This window comes from Panthera onca, chromosome A3, assembly GCF_046562875.1.
Source record: "Panthera onca isolate mPanOnc1 chromosome A3, mPanOnc1 haplotype 2, whole genome shotgun sequence".
In the NCBI taxonomy this organism is placed as follows: domain Eukaryota; kingdom Metazoa; phylum Chordata; class Mammalia; order Carnivora; family Felidae; genus Panthera; species Panthera onca.
Genome location: NC_138341.1, coordinates 88085603 through 88106736, shown reverse-complemented (window position 1 = coordinate 88106736; position 21134 = coordinate 88085603). Strand labels below are relative to the sequence as shown.

The 21134-nt window shown below is 38.3% G+C and overlaps 1 protein-coding gene across 4 annotated transcripts in view; it reads right to left on the bottom strand.

The window, feature by feature from the left end:
• LIMS1 (LIM zinc finger domain containing 1) overlaps window positions 1-21134 on the bottom strand; it is a 155521-nt gene that overhangs the window by 131487 nt on the left and 2900 nt on the right. Inside the window, exon 2 of one of the 4 annotated variants that reach the window (XM_060610404.2) lies at window positions 14231-14333. The exons of the other annotated variants lie outside the window; for them this stretch is intronic. The gene's annotated coding sequence lies outside the window, so the exon portion shown is untranslated. The remainder of the gene's footprint in view (window positions 1-14230; window positions 14334-21134) is intronic. 4 annotated transcript variants of the gene reach the window in all.

Genomic DNA, 21134 nt, shown 5'->3' with positions numbered 1-21134 from the left:
AAGCCTTGTTTATCACAGTGCTCATACTACGAACTCTAGCCCATTGACGTATCTGATCCTACCTCAGAGACATACTGCGTGACTTGTACCAACCATGTGTTGAAACAGCAAACACAGCCAATGTCCTCTCCCTCACCACCTTTCTTCCTTCAATAACTAGCTTTTTGCTATTCTTGCCTGTTTATTCCTCTTAAGAAACTTCAGGATATTCCATCAATTTTATCAAAACAGTTCCACCTGGAAATCTGATGAATACTATTGAAGATATATATTAATATGGAAAACTGAAGAAGTTCATGAGAAAATGTTAATGTTTGATCTAAAAGATTTAACCCATTCACCTAGAAGCTTCAGTAATCCAGAATACAGCATCTTCCCATGTCAAATAACTGTTCCTGCACTAAGTCCTAAAGAAAAGAAATATGTACACAGTACCGTACAAATACTTGTACTTACACAGTATTACCGCAACTATGAAAAGCTGAAATAACCCTTCAAGTCTAATTTAATACTTCCTGGAAGCTAATTTATTAGCATTTACTCACACATTATTTTATAGCAGTATTTAAATATACTTCACTAAACCAAAAACCACATATACCAAATAAAATATACTATATCATTATTCATTCACTTAACAAATATTTACTGAATGACCATTATTGTTATATGAGCTTGGGATACATCGGTATCCCAAAAAGCATAAGTAGCTTTTTGTATGACAGTGCTATATTCTTAGAACTTAACTTCTTTATCAAAATATACTTAAAAACCAACCTCATATTTCAACTTCCATCCCATTTGTTCAGCTAACCTGGCACTGCTTCTTCCTAGAAAGCTTGATTAATCCTGACTGAGCATAAGAAAAATTCATCTCTAAAAAGTTCCCAACCCTGTATCCTTGGAGTTCCCATCACCCTCTTAATCACTCTTGCCTGCTGCAGGCTTCACATTCCAGAACCTATCACCACAACTTCCTTCATAGAAAGCACTCTAAATGACCAAATATATTATCAGAAAGGGATGTGAGTGTTTATTTTAGAAATCAAAAGGGCTCAAGCTCAGAAAACTCTTCTTTTCAAGTCTGGTCTCACGGTCCCAAAATGACCTTGGGGGGTGGGGGTGGGGGGGGGAGACCTCTGAAATTGTGAGGAATCACTGCAACTTTTTTATCTTTTGTCAAGTTCAAAAGAACTATATATTAAAATTAAGCATTACTTTTTACACTTCACCAGTGCCCTTTGTCATCATTAGTAACACTTCCAAAGGGAAAGCACCTGAAAGTAATGGAAAACCCAGGTCTATACAGAGTAGCAAAACTAAAGCAGCTTTCATACAACTGCATAAGTACTCATGGTTAAAACGTTCTACTACAAAGCATTAAGAAACTGCCTTAAACAGACTCTGCAGATGTTTCATGCTTTGTACAGATCTGGCAAATGCCCAAAAGACAAAAAATCCTCTCATTTTAAGATTCGAGTTAGCCAGCATTAAAAAAAAAAAAAAAAAAAAAAAAAGCACATTACGTCCAGAAATGCCATTAAATTATTTCAGACATTAGCCTTCCACCCACTTGAAAGTTACAGCATTGCAAATCTGGTCCATTTTATAAAACAGATAACCTAATATCCTATACATATATCTTCAAAAAAAATTTTAAACACGGTGTTTTCACCATTATCTTCAATCATGTAACTATATTCAATCACCTGAAATGGGCTAAGTGCTAACAGAACTTTCCAGATGTCATGGGGCTAGTCACAAAGCTCTTATTTCCTTGGATCATTTTAAAAAGGAAAACTAGTATAGAGGCGCCTGGGTGGCTCAGTATGTTAAGCGTCTGACTTCAACTCAAGTCATGATCTCCCAGTCTGTGAGTTTGAGCCCCACATTGGGCTCTGTCCTGATAGCTCAGAGACTGGATCCTGCTTCAGATTCTTTGTGTCTCTCTCTCTGCCCCTCCCCTACTCACACTCTCTCTCTCTCTCTCTCAAAAAATAAATATTAAAAAAAAAAAAAACTAGTCTCTAACCATGTTTACAAAGGATTCATGACTATTACAAAAATATCACTACCCACACTCCTAAAACAAAAGGCTGTTCATTTGGTGTATGAAATTCTCCATTTCAAGATTCTAATGAAGACCACACTGTATTCCCTAAAACATGTGACAAAATCTGCATTGTATTCCAAAGAAAGAACTATTCTGACAACAACTCATTAAAACCCAAGGGAATCAATTTATTTTAATGTGGGCAATGACTCTAAACTGTGATTATTTTGTACATCATTTTCCCACACACTCTCTAAATGAGAAAATCTGAAAGTAGTAAATGAAATTTATTTTGTTCTAAACTTTCCCATTAGAATAAGAGACAGAGGCATTCAAGTCAAGCCTGAGGAATCAGGCTAAATTTTAATCTACATTTATATGCTTTAACTAGACACAAGGCCAAAGTCAAAATGCCAAAGGTCCCTTCTTTAATTATGCGCTTAGCACATGTCATTTTTACCTGACTACTTCTGTTTCTGTCTCTGTAAGACCAGGACCAAAATCTGAACCACTACCTCAGAGGGCACCCAGCCACTTGGAGCCAACAGCGGGAAAACTTCAGCCTGTGTTGACGATTTTCTCACTACCATGTTCTAAAGGTTTGAAAAAGAGATGTCCTCAGTCTCACCAAATCCCATCTCTCCCTCATACCACCCTTTGGTGATGACATGTAGAACGTTGCAATTCCCAACGACATCCTGACTGGTTGTCCACTGCCCTGGAATATGACTGGCCTACTTCCCAGCAATTTCAAGTTCAACCCCATGACTAGTAAGTGTGGAAGCACACTGGTTGTGTGGTGAAGTCAGAGTCTAAATGTCATTCGTAATCCAAAGGATGAAGAAAAACACATTACTCAAAATGTATATTAAATTTATCTTCAAACACAACTCCACCTGATGAAGTCCACCATCCTTTCTTCTTATCATATAATGAAATCAGAATCCAGGGGTTCCTGCGTGACTCAGTCGGTTAAGTGTCCAACTTTGGCTCAGGTCATGAGTTCATGGCTTGTGAATTCAAGGCCTGTGTCAGGCTCTGTGCTGACAGCTCAGACCCTGGAGCCTGCTTCGGACTCTGTGTCTCCCTCTCTCTCTGCTCCTTCCCTGCTTGTGCTCTCTGTCTCCCAAAAATAAATAAATGTTAACAACAACAAAAAAAGAACTCTAAATCTGTCATTTCATCTCCCCAGTCACAGGTTAAAGTCACATAGACATAATTACAGTCAGGGAGGCATCTACTGGAAAGGAAAAAGTTTTAATGAAAGCACAAACATCATTAAAGAAATGTTGCTTTCCATTAAAAAAGTGAATATCATTAACATTCAAATGATTTGTAGGTGCTTTTAAAAAGTCTCCATAAGCAACTTACCTGACCCTTTACAGATTATTTTTTTTCACATCTCTCATTGGATAACATGTTAAAGATAACATGTTTCATATCTCTCACTGGACAACACGTTAATGATAAGGTGTTTCATAGCTCTCATTAGACAACATGTTAGTGATATTTAACACGAACCATTTATACCACTGCCTTAAAAAAGGGTCACTCAAATTAGAGACAGGTTTGCTAAGTAATGAATAGCTAAGCTTTGCTAGTTCCACTACAAACAACACAAATATTAACTACATCCTTGGATGGTGTGGTTATATGCTAATGAATAGGGATAGCTAGGTGTGAAGAGGAAGTTATCCACACTCCAGTGGGCTTCCTGATGGCACCCGAACTGGATGGGCTCACAGTACAAAGGCAACTTGCTCTTCAAGAGTTGCGAGGCAGCCTGAAAGTGAGGTAAAAAAACACCGGTCCAAGTGAGAGAATGCGGGATCTCAACTCTAACTTAAGTGCTTGCAAAATGGAAGTATTATGTAGGTACCATGGACAATGTACTTTTCTGAGCACAGATCTCATGCTCAGTATAGTTAATACAAAAGTGATATATGGTAAGGCAGCACTGGACTATTATATAATAACACTTGTTATCTGTCAAGTTGTACCAACGGGCTACCAAATTAGTTAATAGGGAAGAAGCTTCTCTTTTTAGAAGCACTTGCAGATAGGACATGAAATGTCTTAAACAACAATAGCATCACTTTGCAACCTCTTAATGAACTAATGATCTAGACTGAAAGTCTGCAAAATATGGCCTGTCGCCTATTTTTGTATGAGCTGTGAGCTGAAAGAGTTCTCGCATTTTTATATTTATTAAGGAATTCTTCATTTCTCCATTTTTATCTACAACACATATATCAATAAATACATAGAGTGCCTAATGTGCTAGGCACTGTTCTAAATGTTTTACACATAGTAGCTTATTTAACTCTGTGACAATCACAGGGGATGAGTACTATTACACATGAGGCAGAGAGAAGTCAGACAATTACCAAAAGGTAAGAAGCTGGGATTGAGCACAGTTTAGCTCCAGAATCAATGTTCTTACTTTCCATGTGTGCCACTTCCCATTTGTAATGTCTAATTGGCACAGATCAGTGAAACCAATGGCTCTTTTCATTTCAGTAAGATGGAACTGGAAAAGGGGCCAGGCATCCCTGGGGGAGAAACCATTATCCTTGAAGTCAGTTACTGGATCCAAGCTCCAGTTCCTTCTATGTCAGCTTTGCACCCAGAATACATCTTCTAAATTTCCAAACCTCCAATTCTTAGTGTGAAAATAAAAATGTTCATATTTGGGGCGCCTGGGTGGCTCAGTCGGTTAAAGGTCCGACTTCAGCTCAGGTCATGATCTCGCGGTCCATGAGTTCGAGCCCCGCGTCGGGCTCTGTGCTGACAGCTCAGAGCCTGGAGCTTGTTTCCAATTCTGTGTCTCCCTCTCTCTCTGACCCTCCCCCGTTCATGCTCTGTCTCTCTCTGTCTCAAAAATAAATAAACGTTAAAAAAAATGTTCATATTTACTTTAACTCACTCATTTACTATTATTGAGTGCCTAATGTCAGGCATTGTTGCTGGATCTTGGTACATAAAGGGGAATGGAGAAAAATCATTTCCCTGAAGGAAATCACAGTCTAAAGCAGAGATATGGGAAAAGAACCCCTTACATGCTATGTGGAAGGTTTCACCTCATAGGAGCTACTGTATGTTAAGAATAATATACACAGTGGAGAGAGAGAAATATGTAACATTTCTCTAGGCAAGGAAAAGGGAAATGTGCCATCAGGGAAAACATCATGGGAAAGATGGTTTTTGAAATGAATCTTGAAAGATTAGGAATGCCTCTCAGAACATAAAAATGTTAGGGAGACAGGGTATGTAAAGACATGAAGAAACACAGAAGAGATCCTAATTTCAAACAGTTCTGAAAGTGTAGCACACATCTCCTGGGCAGCTGAGGGTAGGGGTGTATGAATCTTAAGTGGGGCTGGAAAAGTAAGGACTGAGGAAGAAGACTAAATATTTCATCAATTCCAAAGCACTGCAAAAATAGACAATGGTTCTTAATATATTCTTTACTAAAGACCCAAGTCCTTACTGACAGCTGGACATCTCCTTGGTTGATGCAACACCAGCAATGTACAGCTCTAGACAATCTTACAATATGGGAGCCTTTCAAATACATCAGACTCTGAAAAAATTATTCCTGAGCTCTACTGCAGAAGCATCTGAGATGGAATTATAATTTTCCATGTAAAATGGCGATTTTTAAACACTCTAGTTCTCAGTTAGATGCTCTGCATTTGGAGAAGCCAGCCTGTGTTTCTGACAGAAACTTAGAGAAATCTGAGATCTAAAGGGTCCTTTAAAAAATATGTTTACGTATCTATTTATTTTTGAGAAGCAGGGGAAAGGGCAGAGAGAGAGGGAGACAGAGAATCTGAAGCAGGCTCTGAGCTGTCAGTGCAGAGCCTGGTGTGGGGCTTGAACTCACAAACCGTGAGATCACGACCTGAGCCAAAGCTGGACGCTTAACTGACTGAGCCACCCAGGTGCCCCAAAGGGGTCCTTTAAAAAAGACTTTTCAGCCATTTCCTTTTGGAGATGTGAGGGTCCAACATACAGAGCCTGGATTACCCACATAGCTGCTCCAATTTCGTATGTGTCCCTCTGCTTTTGGTAAATAAGGCAAGAAAATAACATTTTTTTTTTTTAAATATAATTTATTGTCAAGTTGTCTAACACACAAGTGTATACAGTGTGCTCTTGGTTTTGGGGGTAGATTCCCATGATTCATCGTTTACATACAACATCCAGCGCTCATCTCAACAAGTGCCTTCCTCAATGCCCATCACCCATTTTCCCTCTCTCCCGCCCCCCATCAACCCTCAGTTTGTTCTCTGTATTTAAGAGTCTCTTATGGTTTACCTCCCTCTGTTTGTAATTATTTTTTCCCCTTCCCTTCCCCCCATGTCTTCTGTTAAGTTTCTCAAGTTCCACATAGGAGTGAAAACATACGATATGTCTTTCTCTGACTGACTTATTTCACTTAGCATAATACCCTCCAGTTCCATCCACGTTGCTGCAAATGGCAGGATTTCATTCTTTCTCATTGCCAAGTAGTATTCCATTGTATATATAAACCACATCTTCTTTATTCATTCATCAGTTGATGGACACTTAGGCTCTTTCCATAATTTGGCTATTGTTGAAAGTGCTGCTATAAACATTGGGGTGCATGTGCCCCTTCGAATCAGCACTCCTACATCCTTTGGATAAATACCCAGCAGTGCAATTGCTGGGTTGTGGAGTAGTTCTATTTTTAACTTTTTGAGGAACCTCCACACTGTTTTCCAGAGTGGCTGTATCAGTTTGCATTCTCACCAACAGAGCAAGAGGGTTCCTATTTCTCCACATTCTCGTGAGCATCTGTTGTTTCCTGAATTGTTAATTTTAGCCACTCTGGTGTCAAGTGGTATCTCGATGTGGTTTTGATTTGTATTTCCCCGATGATGAGTGACATTGAGCATCTTTTTTTTTTTTAATTTTTTTACATTTGTTTATTTTTGAGAGACAGAGTGAGAGCACAAGCTGGGGAGGGGCAGAGAGAGAAGGAGACACAGAAAGAATCTGAAGCAGGCTCCCGGCTCTGAGCAAGTGTTCAGCACAGAGCCCGATGTGGGGCTTGAACCCACGAGCCGTGAGATCACAACCTGGGCCAAAGTCAGATGCTCAACAAACTGTGCCCCTGTTGAGCATCTTTTCATGTGTCTGTTGGCCATCTGGATATCTTCTTTGGAAAAGTGTCTATTCATGTCTTCTGCCTATTTCTTCACTGGATTGTTTTTTGGGTGCTGAGTTTGATAAGTTCTTTATAGATTTTGGATACTAACCCTTTATCCGATATGTCATTTACAAATATCTTTTCCCATTCCTTCGGTTGCCTTTTAGTTTTGTTGATTGTTTCCTTTGTAGTGCAGAAGGGTTTTTCTTGATGAGGTCCCAATAGTTCATTTTTACTTTTATTTCCCTTGCCTTTGGAGACGTGTCAAGAAAGAAATTGATGTGGCTAAGGTCAAAAAGGTTGTTGCCTGTTTTCTCCTCTAGGGTTTTGATGGTTTCCTGTGTCACATTTAGGTCTTTCATCCATTTTGGGTTTATTTTTGTGTATGGTGTAAGTAAGTGGTCCAGTTTCAATTCTTCTGCATGTTGCTGTCCAGTTCTCCCAGCACCATTTGCTAAAGAGACTGTCTTTTATCCATTGGATACCCTTTCCTTTTGTCAAAGGTCAGTCGGCCATACATCTGTGGGTCCAATTCTGGGTTCTCTATTCTATTCCATTGGTCCATGTGTCTGTTTTTGTGCCAATATCATATTGTCTCAATGATTACAGCTTTGTAGTAGAGGCTAAAGTCTGGGATTGCAGCATGATAATTTAATTCAAGTTTCCTAAAAACACATTTATTTTCCCTACCCTAACTGACTCTCCATTTTACTCTTAGAGAGTGTCAGTGAAAATTGGGAGTAGGCATTGTCTGGGAATATTATATCAATGTAATAAGTCTATACAATTTTCAGTAAGACACAGGTGGAAAAATGATAGCTGTTGCCCTTAGGTAAGCATGGATTTTTAAAAAGTAAGTGTTTTAAGATCATTGTAGATTCACATGTAGTTCTAGGAAATAATAGAAAGATATCTTATGTACACTTTCCCCAGTTTCTTCAAATGGTAAAATCTTATGAAAATGTAGCACATTAAGATCAAGTACAGTGAAGATATGAAACATTCTATCACCACAAGGATTCCCCATGTGGCCCTTTCATACCTATACCCTCCCTCCCTCTAACCCCCACCCCCATCTCCTCTTAACCCCTGGCTACCACTAATATGTTTTCCATCTCTATAATTCTGTCACTTAGAAATTATTATATAAATCAAACCACACAGTATGTGACTTTTGACATTGGCTTTTTTTTTTCATTCAGTATAATGCCCTTAAGAACCATCCAAATTGTCACAAAAATCAATAGTCTAGTTCTTTTTATTGCTGAATAGTATACCATGATAGAGAGGAACTACACTTTGTTTAAGCATTTACCTGCTGAAGGACATCTGGCCTGTTTCTAGTATGCAGGTATTAAGAATAAAGTTGCAGAACACCTGGGTGGCTCAGTTGGTTAAGCGTCTTTTGATTTCAGCTTGGGTCATGATTTCACCGCTCACGGGTTTGATCCCTGCATCAGGCTCTATGATGACAATATGGAACCCACTTGGGATTCTCTCTCTCTCTCTCTCTCTCTCTCTCTCTCTCTCTCTCTGCCCCTCTCCTGCTCATGCTCTCCCTCTCTCTCTTGCTCTCAAAAATAAATAAACAAATAAACTTAAAAAAGAAGGAATAAAGTTGCTTCCTGGATGTTCAGTCAATCTTACTTCCTTGGGATAAATTTAGTCACGATGTACAATTCTTTTTATGTTTTTGGATTCAATTTGCTAATATTTTGTTGACAATTTTTGCATCAATGTTCACAAGAGGTATTGCTGGTTTGCAGTTTCTTTTTTTTTGTGATGCCTTTGTCTGACTTTGGTGTTAGGACAGTGCTAGCCCCATAGACAGCATTGGGAGGTATTCTTTCTAATGTTATCCTCTGAAGGACTGTAGAAAAATGGTATAAATCTTAAAATAGTTGGTAGAACTTGCCAGTGAACCCATATGGGCCTGAGTTGTTGTGGAAGTTTGTTTGTTTGTTTGTTTATTTATTCATTCATTCATTCATTCATTCAATTTCTTTCATAGATATAAGCCTATTCAGATCACCTATTTCTTCTTGTGTGAGTTTTGGCAAATTGTGTCTTTCAAGTAATTGGTCCATTTCACATAAATTATCACTAGGCACGGAGTTGTTCATGGTATTTCTTTCTTATCCTTTCCATGGGATGGGATCTGTAGTGATATCTCCTCTTTCATTTCTGGTATTAGTAATTTGTATCCTCTTTTTTTTTTCTTAGCCTGGTATAGCCTTATCACTTTTTTTTTTTTTTTTAGCCTTATCACTTTTGTTAAACTTTTCCAAACACCAGCTTTTTGGTTTTACTGATATTCTCTATTCATTTCCTGTTTTGAATTTCACTGATTTCTGCTCTAATTCTTATTACTTTTTTTTCCTTCTGCTTACTTGGATTTAATTTGCTCTTCCTTTTCTAGTTTCCTAAGGTGAAAACTTAGATTACTGATTTTAGTTCTTTTTTATTTTCTAATATATGCATTCAGTGGTATAAATTTCCCTCTAAGCACTGCTTCCACTGCAGCCCACAAACTTTGATAACTTGTGTGCTCATTTTCATTAGTTGAAAATATTCTTACATTTCTCTCTGAGATTTCTTCTTTGACTCATGTATTATTCAGAAGTGTGTTTTAATCAAATATTTTATGGTTTTCCAGTCTTTTTTCTGTTGTTGACTTCTCGTTTAATTATGTTGTGGTCTGACAGCATAATTGTCTGGTTTCTATTCTTTTAAATTAGGTAAGTTTTATTTTATGGCCCAGAATGTGGTCTATCGTGTTGACTATTCTATACGAGCTTGATAAGAGTGTATATTATGCTACTGCTGGATAAAGTAGTCTCCAGATGTCAATTTCCAGTTAATGATGGTGTTGAACATAGTTCAACTATGTTCTTACTAATTTTCTGCTGGGTGTTGAAGTCTCTAATTATAATTGTGGTTTTGTCTATTTCTCCTTTTACTTCTACCGGGTTTGCTTCCCATGTTTTACAGCTCTGTTGTTTGGTAGAGACACATTTGGGATTGCTACATCTTCTTGGTAGACTGATCCTTTACATAACCCCTCTGTCTCTGGTAAGTTACTTTGCCCTGAAGTCTACTTTATCTGATATCTATATCTGATATATTAACACTATCACTCCTGATTTCCTTTGATTTAAAAAAATTTTTTTTCTTTAACATTTATTTATTATTGAGAGACAGAAAGACACAGAGCATGAGCAGGGGAGGGGTAAAGAGAGAGGAAGACACAGAATCTGAAGTAGGCTCCAGGCTCTGAGCTGTCAGCACAGAGCCTGACACGGGGCTCGAACTGATGAACAATGAGATCATGACCTGAGCTGAAGTCGGTTGCTTAACCAACTGAGCCACCCAGGCGCCTGATTTCCTTCAACTGATGCTTGCGTGTTGTATCTTTTCGCATCCTTTTCCTTTCAATCTGCCTATATCATTATACTATATTTGAAGTGAGTTTCTTATATATGATACAGTTGGGCCACACTGTTTAACCTACTCCATAAAATTCTGTCTTATAATTTGTATATTTAACCTACTTACATTTAATGTAATTACTGATATATTGGGGCTTAAGTCTGCCATTTGTTTTTTGTTTTTTCTGTTTGTTTGTTTTCTTTTTCCTGTCTTTTTGTGGGTTACTTCAACACTTTCTAGAATTCCACTTTGATTTGTCTAGTTTTAAGGGTATCTCTTTGATATCTTTGTGGCTGCTCTAAGTATACCATATATATGTAACTTATAGTCCTCAGGTGTCCTCATTTTACCACCTTGAGTGACATATACAAAACTTTCTCCTATATCCCTTTACCATCCCTGTTTAAAAATTTTCTCTACATTAATTTAAAATCACATCACTGTTACAATTTTGCTTCATTCATCAAACATAACTTTCAAAATTCAAAAGCAGAAAGTCTATAGTATTTATTCACATTTATGCTTTACCACGTTCTTTCTTCATTCTTAAGGTTCCACGGTTCATTCTTTTAAATTTTTTTTAATGTTTATTTATGCTTGAGAGAGAGACAGAGACAGAGTATGAGTGGGGAGGGTCAGACAGAATTTGAAGCAGGTTCCAGGCTCTGAGCTGTCAACACAGAGCCTGACATGGGGCTCGAACTCACAAACTGTGAGATCATAACCAGAACTGAAGTCAGACACTTAACCGACTGAACCACCCAGGTGCCTCATGGTTCATTCTTTTATAATTTCCCTTCTGTTTAGAGAACTTCTCTTACCCATGGGGGAAGAGTGGGGGGAGTGAGGTGTTAAGATCTGCTGATCACAAATTCCCTTAGTTTCTCTTCATGAGAATTTACTGCATCCCTTCTATTCCTGAAGGATATTTTCAGAGAATATAAAATACCAAGTGACAATTATTCCTTCTAAATTTGAAAATATTACGCCAATACCCTTTTGGCCTCCATAGTTTCTGATGAAAACTCTGCTGTCATCCAAATTCTCTCCTATAAAGGTAAGGTGTCAGTTTTCCCCTCTCTGGCTGCTTTCAAGGTTTTTTTTTTTTTAGGTCTTTAGTTCTCAGAAGTTTAATCATTATGCATCTTGGACTGAATTTCTTTGGGTTTATTCTGTTTGTGGCTTGTGCAGCTTCTTGAATCTGTATGTTTAGGTTTCCTGCAAACTGGGGAAATTTTCAGCCATTATTTCCTCTAGTATTTTTCTACCCTACCCCCTATCCCTCTCCTTTCAGAATTCAAATGACACAAATGTTAGCTCTTTTGTTATAGTTCCACAAGTCCCTGAGGCTTTGTTTTTCCCCCAGTCTATTTTATCTCTGTTGTTCACACTGGGTAATTTTTACTATTTTACATTCCAGTTCACTGATTCCTTCCTCAGTCCCCTTCAGTTGAAACCACCCACTATTGAGTTCTCCATTGAGATTTTTATTTTGGTTATTATATTTTTCAGCTGCAGAACTTCCATTTGAATCTTCTTTATATCTTATTTCTTTGCTGTGGCTTTCTACTTCCTCATTTGTTTCAAGCATCTTCACAATAGCTCACTGAAGCATTTTTATTATGACTGCTTTAAAATCTCTGTCAGATAATTCTAACATTTCTGTCATCTTGGTGCTAAAATCTATTTATTGTCCTTTTTCCTTCACTTTGAGATTTTCCTGGTTCTTGCTAGGATAAATTATTTCCTAATAAAACATGAATATTTTCATACTATGTTATGAAACTGGCTTTCTCTGAAATCTCTTTAGCAAAGGAGTGCCCTCATTACTGCCAAATAGAGGTGGAAGTATATGTTCCCCATTGGCCTCTGTTGACACCCAAGATGGGGATTCTTCACTAATGGTGAGCCAGGATGAGAGTTCTAGTTCCCCACATTGTCTCTACTAACACTGTGATAATTGGGAGAGGGGGCAGTAATTACCAGCTGGTGAATATGAAAGTCTTGATTCCTTGACATTCACTGACCCCACCATGACAGAGGTGTTGGGGTGCCTGGGTCCAGCCTGGTGAGTCTAGTCTCCCCCTTGGACTCTGCTGGCATGAGTAGTGGTGTGGCCACAGTTTTTTCTGGGTGTTTGATTAGAGTACAGCATATGCTGTCTAGATGTTTTATATCGTGTTAAACTGTCTCTCTCCTGGTCTTTTGGCCACAGAGAGCAGCCCTTTGTTGTGGCTTTTTGATCTGATCTGTTGGCATTTCCAGACTGCCAGATTCTTCAGCTCCAAGTCTGGAGTATATAAGTTAAAACCCAGAGAATTTAGTATGCTGCTGGGAACTGATGAACAGATTTAGCAAGCTACCAAAACACATAAACCTTACTTAGATGCCAATTCAGAATACCTATAAAATAAAATGGATATCTGAAATAAATGGAAAGTTTAACTGAGTAGTTGATGATACCAAGGAATTGTTAGTAATATTTTTCAGGTGCGATAATGATGTTGTAGTGACATTTAAAAAGTTTTATTAGAAAAGTCCTTATCTTTTAAGGATACATATTAAAATCTTTATGATATGCCATAGGAAAGAGAAGAATGAAAAAAGATTGGCCCTCAAAGATTTACCATCAGTCAATAATTAGTGAAGCTGAGTGGTAGCACATGGGGATACATTAATCCCTCCAGTTTTGTAAATGTCTGAAATTCTCCATAATAAAAAATTTAAAAGTACAGATTTCATGACATTTTCCCCCAAGAAGTACAGGAAGAGGGTGAGCAATCTGCAGTTAGTATGATCCCCCCACGCTGTTGGTCTGTGGCCCATGTATTGAGACTGAGAGTCACGAATCTCCCCTACAATGTTCCAAATAAAGCAGCCCCTGGTTCAACACTGCCATGACCGATATGTCTCTACCTCCAAAGAGATCTCAATAAACATTTGACTGATCCCCACATCTTAAATAAATAACAATAAGTCTCTAACAGGTGACAAATGATCGTTTCCTCCTTTAAATTTCTAAAAGACTTTTTAAAACTTCTCCTACGATACCTGTATACACATATGAGATGCAATACAAAGTAGATAAATGTAATCCCTCACTATATTATAATATGCTCCACAGCATACATAAATGAATGCACACTGAATTGGAACTATCTTCCCAAATTTATAAATAATACTTTAGTATATACAAGCATAGATAGCCAAGAGTTCAAACTTAACATAGGAGTCACTTGTGTGTTGCACACAAGTATCCACACACTAAATTTAAGTAAATAACTTAATCTTATCCAATATGTTCTCTAGGAGGCCAAGAAAGAAAAGACTAACAAGAGGTTGAAGCAGCCAGGGAAACCATCTTCAAGTTTAAGCTGGGCCTTGAGCACAAGATTTGGAACTCTCTGCCTCACAAAAAAGGAAAAACCAAGTTCAGAAAGAAGGACTGTTGTATGTCTGGCAATAAGATGATGTAAAGAAAGAGTAGTGGGGAATAAAACTGGATAGGCTGGCTGGCACGCGAAGATAAGAGAAAGATTTGAAACACAGGCAAAGAAGTAGAGAGCTCTGACCTACTGAATACTGAAGCAAATGGAGGAGACACAGGTGAACCCCGGCTCTGTCATGAATGTGGAACTTGGTGAGTTCTTCATCTCTTGAGTTTAGATCACTCATCTGTAAAAGTGGGCATAAAAAAACTCTACCTCACAATGTGACTGTGAAGGTAAAATTTGTTACATAAATGTTCAACATCTTTAAAGTACTTTTTGTCGAAGTAGGTAATTAATAAAAGGTGGTTATCACTAAGAAAGCTTTCAAAAGCTTTGTCAGTGGACTGACAATGAAACAAAATTATCTAAATAAACATGGATGACTAAACATCGTTTGAATTTCTTCCTAATGTTTCATGGGTGCTGGGTCTCCACCACTAGTATACACTACACTGAAGAGTTAAGTTAAACCAAATGTGAAAGCTATGTTGTTTTACTCAAAGTGTGATGGGTTTATTCAACGGTGTCACAGGCACTAAGCAGAACCAGCACTGAATTTTCCATTCACTAACAAATGAAGAAATAAAAGGAGAAATAAAGTTAATTTAAATCTAGTTTGTTTTTCTTTGGACATTTAACAAATTTTGATTAAGACATTCCTTTAGATTCAGAGATCACAATTTGGCAGAAAAAGTTAGACATATACACAAACAAGTATAACACAAAACAGAAGCTGATAACTACCAAAAAAAGTCTAAATGCTTTCAGAGAACAAACACAAGCTCTGAGTCCCTAATTCCCCAAGCACACAACAAGGGCTCAATAAATGTTCCAGAAATTCATTATTTCATGAGAGAAGTGGCAATTTTGTCCCAAGTGCCAAAAAGACACAGGAGAATACGTTTTCTGGCCCAAAAGAATAGTATGAACAAAGACACAGGGACGGGAAACACTAGATGTTTTCAAAAAATGGCAAGTAGGTGAGAGTTTAGTGAAACACAGACTAAGGGAACAGTGTGTGACAAGGCTATAAAGACAGGCTGGGGCCAGACCACAAAGAGCCTTAAACTTTAGGCTCGAGAGTTTGGACTTTGTGATAGGCAATAAAAAGCCTTCTCAATATTCTGAAAAGTGGAGTAATATGACCAAAGTGGTGCTTCAGGAAAATCTGGAGCCAACATGAATGACAGAATAGTCAAACTGGAAGACACTCTAGAGTTGAGACCATGTCTTATTTGCCTTTCAATCCCCACAGCTGTATGTGCACTGTACCTTATATATTAAAAAATCTGTGGAATCTACTGAATTGAGAAGAAGGAACAACCAGCTGTGGCAGAGGCAGCAACTGCATCCCCTCTCTTCCATATTATATTAGTAAGGCAGATTCCATACGGAATAGCAATGCGTCCAGCTTTAAAACAAAAAAACACACAAAAACAAAACCAACAACTACTACACTTACCAATGAGAAATAATTTACAATCTGTTTAAGCAGCTGGTATATGTCACTTAACTGATATATCAGTAAAGAAGCCTATCGATAGGAAGGAAACTCTCAGACTATGCCATGTGAGGGCAGTGGACATGTGTGGGTAAAAAGACCTAAGGCTCTGGGAATGAACAAATGCAATCACCATCATGTGTGCCTACGAATCCCATGCCCCAAAAAACGCACTTCACAAAAGGAATCCACCTGAAAAAAAGAGTGACATCCAGGACCTCTGTGACAGAACAATTCTAAGGCAACATTTAATAATTCATTTGGACATTTCCAGAACCACTATGTTAATGGGGCTCAGATAGATAAAAGGCTCAGCCTTCAAGGCATTTACAATATAGATAGGAAGATAAAATATATATGTAACAAACTATTAACAGTGCAATTTGAATGCAGTAATAGAACAAACTAAGGTAGCACAGCAGAGAGGACTCCACACTATCTTCAAAGTTTGGGGTCTAGTCCTAAGCACTAGAGCCACTCATTCTGTGGCCTTGAACAGAGATAAATAAAATTACCTCTGTATCCAACTCCTGACCTATAAAATAAAGGAACAGTTTAGTGGACTACTATAGTAGGCCCACAAAAGCATTGAATACATCAGTTTAGTAGATTCTTTTTCCCACATGAAAACATTTTTTAAATGCTAGGCAAATTTCTTAGATCTTCATGTTACTGTAATTGTGTTTTCAGTATATGCTAACAGAAAGCATACACTACAAAAATGCTACCACAAATCTCATAACACTTTTAAAAGAATCTGTACTTTATCAACATTTAAATGGCAAACAGGAACACACAAAATTATGTGTTCCACCTCAAATGTTTAATATGCATATATATTTTATTTTGCATTCTCTAAGTCTTCCCCAGCCTTGATATTGTTTTCTTACACTCACTTGAAAGGTAATCAGGATGAGGGTGGAAAAGTTAGTAAGAAAGGAATGAGAAAGAAATATGGATAAAAAAAAAATTCTAAGGTAGGAACTCAGCAAGAATGTGGGTACAGGAAGTAAAGGAAAGGAAGAAATCACAAAGGACTGAATCAATGCCATTAACAGACAGTGAGGTCAGAAGTTGTAAGCTTGGAAAAAACAACCAGGATGATAGGAAAAAATCAACATCAACAACTACAGTTACTATTAACTGAACACCTACTATGTTCCTGGCATGAAGTCAGACTCATTAAAAAATTTTACGTGCACAAGGTTAAAAAAAATCAAAACAGGGTGCCTAGGTAGCTCAGTCAGTTGAACGTCTGACTTCAGCTCAGGTTCATGGTTTGTGAGTTTAAGTCCCATATCAGGCTCCGCTGTCAGCACAGAACCCACTTCATACCCTCTGTCTCCCTCTCTCTGACCCATTCCTGCTTGTGCTATCAAAGAAATAAAAAGTAAATATTAAAAAAGATTTTTAAAAAAAATCAAAACTGTACGAAAAGGCACATAGTAAAAAAATTCCCCTCTCATGATAGATTCCTAAATTCCTTAGATTCATAGACTGCCTCTCCAGGGGCAACAATTACTAACAACTACATTTGTATCTTTCAGAAATCTTTATATTTGCCATTATATTTAATGCTCACAATGATTCTCTGAGATAGATATTACTTCATAAATTAAGGAAATAAGCCTTAAAGAGCTTAACCAGGTAAGGCCACAGAGCCATGAAGGGACAGAAGTGGGACTGGAACATGGGTCCAACCATCCATGCACACACCCACTCTACCCTCAGGTATCTCCTATGGAAGCACTGGCACAGATGTTCAAAGGGCTTGTAATAACAAAAATCTGGAACTGAAATGTCTATCAAGGGCTGGTTATATAAGTCACATCACATGCATACTTTGAACTACTATACACAGCCAATCTAAAGTTGAAAACTTACAGTAGATCTAGATATGCCACACAGGAAAACCTGTAAGACAGCTTATTAAGTTAGAAAAAACAACTGCCAGGAAGGGGGTGTCATAGACTCTGGGTCTGGAGTTCTTTCTTGTCCAGCAAGAAAGTGGGATGCAGGATTAAAAATGCGAGAGATGCTAACATCCAGAAGACAAGAGCCCCATGTAAGGGTCCTTGCTCCGTTTTTATTGGGATCAGAAGGCTTACAAATGTGGTGATGGGTGTGCACAAAGAGACCATGAATCTGTGAACATTAACTCAAGGGCATGAGGGAAAGGGGGTTTTGAAGATATGCGGGATTAGGGGTTTGGGTCAATACAAAACAAAATCCTGGTGCCAGGCAGAAGGTTGTTTACAGCAGACATAAGGCCCCACCTCTGTTTACCTAAACTGGCCTAGGGGACAAGAAAGACAAAGCATGCTATATCAGGGTCAATAAGGCATCTTTCTTTTGCTAATTAGCTCCCCTCTGGGCAACTTCACTCTGCTGAGGTCCATTGCCCTATTTACCTGTTTACCTAATTTGGTCCTTCCTTCTTGAGAAAGCAGCTTTCAGCTATTACTAAATTGGGGGGCATTTCCACCCTGAATACCTAATCTTGTTTACCTCATCTTGGATGTTTTTATCCTGAGGTTCCCTATTCCTATACCTTTGTCCTATACTGAGAGCCTCTGCCCCACTTTACCTATTCTGGGGGACTTTGCCCCGTTTACCTAATCTTATTTACCCAAACTTGGGTGTGTATATCCTATGGCTTTCTATTTTTTTATGCCTTCCTAACCCATGGGTGCAAGCTCAGGGAATTCCTAAGCTTATTCCCCACAATGGGGCAATACTGTTTAATGGGCCTAGAGTTTCAGTTTGGGATAATGAGAAAGTTCTGGAGATGGACAGTGGTGATGGTCGTACCCCAATGTGAATGTACTTAATGCCATTGAATGTACACTGAAAAATGATTAAGATGGTACATTTTGTTACATGTATTCTACTAAAATTTAAAAAATATCTTTAAAAAAAGCAATTGCAAAACAGTACAACTATGATTGCATTTTTATACACAGAGAATGTGTGTGTGTATATACACATTTTTTGCAAACAGTTTTTATCTGTTTTTATCACTTTATCATACATGACCCTCAGACATCCTGGTAAGACCCCAGACTTCAGGTGTCTCCTACCCCCAACATATCTGTCAGCATTCGAACTCAATTGCTAGCACCCTTTTACCTACCCTACACAGAACACACTATTCGGAGCCTGACTTATCTGTAACTTCCCGCCCCTTATGTTAAATGTCCTTGTGGACTCATCAAACTCCAAAACAGGCTCCAACATGAAGGAAAAAAAAAAAAAAAGAAATATGCAGGAAAATGCTTCCACCTCTCCCCCCTGTGAACTCCAGTGTAGAAATGTCTGATGAGATCAAATAAAAGAGATGAGCTGATATCAGTATGAGGGGAGATAAAACCACTGTGGGGTAGAATGCACAGCGTGTAGCAGCAGGTGAAGCAGCCTTTGCTTCTCAAGTATCTTAAAATTGAAGTTTTTGGAAGACAACATGGCAACAGTCCAGCATGTAATGTAGATAATACTCCTGTGGGTGGGAAACCACAGCTTAAAGCGTAATTACAAGAAATGTAAATCGACAAATGGCCTGAGATGTTTTGTCTTCTATTTAAGTGCAACCTTAACTAAGAACATGACCTACACTGGGGTTTATTTAAATGATTATCTGAAGAACAAACACAACACTATTAAAAATAGAGACTCTCAGAGCAAAGCTCTGCTCTCCCATTATAGATCTGCTATAGCTATTGAAGTTTCTCTGACCCAGTGGAGGGGCAGAAAGGCCCTCTCTAGGAAGATAGGAAAGCTCAAGTGCTATATCCACGTTGGGCAAGAGAAAGAGCTTTCCAGAAGACGGTTCAAGGGACTACCAAAAAGGAAAGGGATGGCAATGATAATACGTGGAATCTAAAAAACAAAAATGAACAAACAATATAAAACACAAACAGCCTCAGAGAACAAACTGGTGGTCACGGGGTGGGGGGGATGTGGCAGGGGATGGGGGCAAGGGCAAAACAGGTGAAGGGCATTTACAGATTTCCAGTTCTAAAATAAATTAAGTCAAGGTGATAAAAATCACAACATAGGGAATACAGCCAATAATTCTGTAACAACACTGTATGGTGACATGATAACTGCATTTACCGTGGTGAGCAATTTGTAACGTAAGCACTTTGTAACGTATGGAATTGTCCAATAACTATGTTGTACACCTGAAACTAATATAACATTGCAGATCAATGATAAAACTTAAAAAAAATCAAGACAGCATTCCTGTTGGATTGTTTTCTCTAAGCTCATACGGCACAGAACAACCAGAATTGAAGGTATCTTTTCACCACCTAATTTTCATTAGTTTTCTTAAAAGTGAAGAGCCCAATTTCCTCACCAATACAAACAAACAGGCATACAGCACTGAAGTTTTAGGAAGACCCTCGCTGCCATGACATTCTCCCTTTTCATAACAACACTAGTCATCCTGTCCTGAAAATCCTTAAGGGCAGAAAACTGCTTTTTCCATAGTGGTTCTTCAAGTCTTAGCTAGTAAGTCCCACTAAAAACTTCCAAAACCAGAACACACACACTACAACAAGCCTTTAATATATATTTTAAGAGAAATCTTTCTATATATTCTTTTAAAAATATCTGCACTTCCCTCATCACTTAGGATTATGTCATTAACAGTGGTTCTCAAAATGTAATCTCAAAACCCTGGAGGAGGTGGTGGCTGGGTGGGGAGTGGGGGGGAGGTAATCTCCAAGACCTTTACAAGAGGTCTGGGAGATCAAAACCCTCTTAATAATGGTGCCAAGAAGTTCCAAAAAAAGTTGCTGTAGCCATTTGCACTGTACTGACACTTTCACTGACAATGCAAAAGCAAAAGTGGGTATAAGTGGGTATAAAAGCTGGTCGCTTAGTGGTGCAACTGAATTCCAGCCACTTTGAAATAATCCATCAATTTCTTAGAAAGTGAAAACTGAAATTACCATACAATCCAGCAACTACACTCTTGGACATTTATCCCAGAGAAAGGAAAACTTGTTATCTACATAAAAACCAGTTCATAGTATCTTTATTAACAGTCCACACCTGGAAATAGCCCAAAGATCCTTCAACTGGAGAACAGACTGTCCCATACCCATACCATGGAGTACTACTCAGCCACAACAAAGAACTACAGCTTGGAGGCATGTCCAGGGAATTAAGCTGGATTTTATAAAAGGCAATCCCAAAAGGTTATATATGTCTGATTTGCTTCTATAAAATTTTTGAAATGACAACATTTTAGAAACGCTAAACAGATGAGTGGTTTCCAGGCTTTAAGAAAGAGGAAGAAACATGGAGGTGGGTGTGGGTATAACATGGCAACACGTGGGATCCTTGTGGTCCTGGAACTCACTGTTCTAGTTCTTGACTGTGGTGATAGACACATGCACCACCACCTGTGATAAAATTACACAGAACTAAATACACACACACCCACCACCACCCCCCCACACACACACATGACTAGGA